Source organism: Vipera berus, assembly GCF_964194415.1.
Source record: "Vipera berus genome assembly, chromosome: W".
NCBI classification, from domain to species: domain Eukaryota; kingdom Metazoa; phylum Chordata; class Lepidosauria; order Squamata; family Viperidae; genus Vipera; species Vipera berus.
The window spans coordinates 63,668,348-63,671,945 of NC_138210.1; the positions used below are offsets into that span (position 1 = coordinate 63,668,348).

The following is a 3,598-nucleotide window of genomic DNA, read 5'->3' on the forward strand; positions in this document are numbered from 1 at the left end:
CATGAATAATCAGGGAAGAAGAAGAAAAGGTCTATTCCATTCAGGTTCAAGAGTTCCCCTTTTAACCAAAGCATCAGCCCCATTTCTATGAATGGTCTCAACTGAGAAACATTCTTCCCACCCTTCTGGAATGCTGTAATCATGGCATAAAAGATCATCAAAATATGGATGTGAGAGGAACTTTAAAGGAGTAAGATAAACATGATACTTTAAATTGTGTGTTTTAGATATAGAACATCTTTCCTAGCTTTAACCAATAACAATAATAAAATAATTGGGTGGATTTGCAACACTAAAGACTAATCTAGAATAGGCTGAGAATTAGTGGTTCAGCATGTTGTGGGAACCCAGCCATTATCTAGTAGGGTTTAAGAACTGGGCTATTGGGAATGGTTTCTGAAAGCATGAAGCCTCCTTACCGAGAATCGGTAGAGACTGGACATCCACGTAATTGGTCTATCTCCATTTGCATCCTCTCAATCTCAGCCAATAGCTGCTCCTGCAAGACATGGCCAAAGGACAAGATCAGTTCTGGAAAGCAACCTAGCTGACCTCAAAGACTCCATCATACCCTTTAAATACTTTTGGAACCTTTCCTCATTCTAACCCTTAACCCAATCCCGTACTTCCCCAAATTCAACATGTTTCTCTCTAATTTTGGAGTTAAAGATTCTCAACACACACAAACACACACACAAAACCCAATTCTCAGTTGCCAACTGCCTCACCTTGTTTGCCAGTAGCTCATCCTGTACTTTCTTCATGTTGGCAATTTCCTCACTTAGTGTATTCTTGAGGGGGGTAAAATAAGAGAAACAAAATAATTTAATGAGAGTAAAAACACATAACAAGCTTATGACATGCAACTCAACATACCTTTGCTCTCTACGGGTTTAGGACATTTAAGCATGGACCCTTGGCCACGCCTCCTTCACCCCCTGCCACCTGCCTCAGCCCATTTACAGCAAACTTTTCTCCTCTGCTGGCAGGCCATTCTTCACAGTCAGTGGGCCCCTGGCCCTCCGCCCCAGACACCGTTTCACCACGGGCCTTTGCCTGTGCTCCTCCACCCCCTCAGACTCTGGCCGCAATTACAGTTGCTGTTCAACTGTGCTCCCCCCCCCATCGCCCGCAATTGAAAAAGCCATGCTGGTCTTGCTGTTCACCTGCTCTCCTCCTCACCCCCACACCACCTGCAATTGCAGATGCTGCACCGGCCTTGCTGTTTGCCTGCGCAAACCCCCAAACCCCCAAAAAATCCCAGAAGCCACACCGGCCTTGCTCCTCTTCCCCTCTTTCGTTTGAGTTGTGAATCAAGCTGTCTTTGTCAAGCCCCCTTGAGGCACTCCTTCCTTTCCTGGTCCCCCCAACACACTCTCACCTGTCTGCCCCCCCCAGTGGCCCTGGCGGCTGCTACTCACACCGCCACTGCCCCTCCCTCCAGTCCTGGTGACAGATCTGCAAGGCTCCAAAGCTTGTGGAACAGCCACAGTACTTTTAAAAAATCTTGCATCACACGCTGCCCACTCCAGCCCCTGTGATCACCCATCACCAATCACATGCTGCCCTTGCAGCACCATTGCTTCTGCCTGCCACCCGATTGGCTAGGACCTATTTGTCCCATGCAGCCAAAGGCCCGGGTCAAATGGTGTCTGGGCGAATGGGCCGGGCCAAAGGGTGGAGGGCCAGGGGCCCATTGGCCATGGAGAATGGCCGGGGGAGAGCCAGTGGAGAAGGCAAGCTGGCTGTAAATGGGCTGAGGTGGGTGGCAGGGGGCGAAGGAGGCACAGCCATACCTAAACGTCCCATTCTGCCTCTCTACAGATGTCATATCTTTCCTGTACTCCTCAATAGAGAACCAACTTGTATTAGAGAGCAGGTTAGGAAATGATAGGTAATTTTGGCATTTTCCTACTCAAGTATACTTTATGGCCACTTCTACCTCTTCTTCTGTCACAAATACCCACCCACCAATCAAACCCCCACCTAAGATTACAACTTTCAACTGACAGTCAACAGCCTAAGCATCCTCAGTTCCTGGATCTCAAAGCGTTAGACTTCTGGGGCTCCTTATATCCAAGAACCTGGATGGTCAGTCACTTTAGCAGCTGGAATAATGGCTATCATCTTTATGACAAACCAAATGAAAACAAAACAAACAAAAACCATCCACAATGGCCACTATGAGGTTTTGTTTTGTTTTTTGCAGTAGTTACTCTGCTTTTATCCATAATGCCCAAGATCCAAAACATCCAGTACATTGTATTTTGGAAAAATAAAGACTGTGATTACTATTTTGTGTTTCAAGGTACAATATTCCTGAGCTCTGGCAGTTCCTTCAGTTGTACTATCACCCAGCTGACCTACAGATACAGGATAGCTGATTCCCACTGGCTCTCACACCACAAACCCAGTTCATGCCTACAGAAACATGTACCTTCTCTTCCAGTGCCCCCATTCTTTCTTTCAGATGCAACTGGAAACATTCATTGGATTCAGATAGTAGCTTATCTACTGTTTCTGACAGGTGCTTGTTGTGGTCATCATTCATTTTCTCCCTTTGGTGTGCCTATTTTTTTCAAGAGGGAGAGAGAGCAAAAGTAGTCAGGATTATCTGGAGGTCATTCCTCCAGTCTACTGTCTTACCCTCTTGCCTGTAATCAATGACTTCATCACACCTAGGATCCCTCATTTCCATATACATTACTATTAATGTATTTGTAATACTCCCCATGCATATGAAATAGGAGCATCAGAAGCTGTCTTATACTAAGAACATTGATCCATCTACCATATTACTGTCAAAACTGACTGCAAACAGCTCTACAGGAATTTGTAGAAATCTCCATCGTTTTCAGCCAAGATTGAACTTGGAACATTTTTCATGCAAAGCATGTGCTGCACCACAGAGGCAAAGTTCATTAGCAAATGGTCTAGCACCTGCAGTACTCATCTAATTCCACCCAGTTTTTCATTCATGCCCTCACCCACTGGAGATCCTGATTCTTCTCTTCCAGTTGAGCCTCAAGTTGACGCAAACAGTCTTCAAAATTGCCATGCCTCTCCTCTGCCTAGAAAAAGAAGTGAATGAGAGAATTAAGCCATGCTTTCTTTTTCTTAGAATTCAGAATCCTCCCATTTTTCCTATTTTCTTTTGTCCTCCAACACCAGCAATCAGTGTTCCATTGGCCATTCCCTTCCTACATCTCTTGATGGAATGTTCAATTCTTCCCTGTTTTGCACAGTACCTTGTTAAGGGCAGCTACTCGCTGGGCCAACTGGGCCTCTATCTCAGGTAAAGTCTCAGCCTTCTGAAGAGTCTGCTGAAGTTTCTGCTTTTGGCATCTTCCAGCCAGTCTTGTAACTGCCTGTTTTTTCTTCACTCTACACAGGAGAAATAACTACTTTTAAAGGGTTGTCAAGAAACAAAACCCTGCAAGATGAGCCATCATATAAGTAACTGAGTATTACCCACTAGTAGTATGCATGTAAAAGCAAGGGGGGGATGGGCAACTTCCAACTCATCTGCAGGATATGCAGAATGTGAACATTAAGGATAACCAGACATTAGCAGGGAGATATTGGAGCCAACATAAAA

The 3,598-nt window shown here is 45.2% G+C and overlaps 2 long non-coding RNA genes across 2 annotated transcripts; both read right to left on the reverse strand.

The window, feature by feature from the left end:
- Nucleotides 1-435: 435 nt before the first annotated feature.
- On the reverse strand, nucleotides 436-2,534 carry LOC308676684. Its single transcript, XR_014028345.1, has 3 exons — nucleotides 2,438-2,534; nucleotides 729-791; nucleotides 436-499 (listed from the first exon to the last, which is right to left on the reverse strand). It is a non-coding gene; the product is annotated as an uncharacterized lncRNA (long non-coding RNA).
- A 24-nt stretch (nucleotides 2,535-2,558) lies between these two features.
- LOC308676730 lies at nucleotides 2,559-3,378 on the reverse strand. The gene is made up of 3 exons (XR_014028357.1): nucleotides 3,249-3,378; nucleotides 2,992-3,071; nucleotides 2,559-2,569 (listed from the first exon to the last, which is right to left on the reverse strand). It is a non-coding gene; the product is annotated as an uncharacterized lncRNA (long non-coding RNA).
- Between the last annotated feature and the right edge of the window lie 220 nt (nucleotides 3,379-3,598).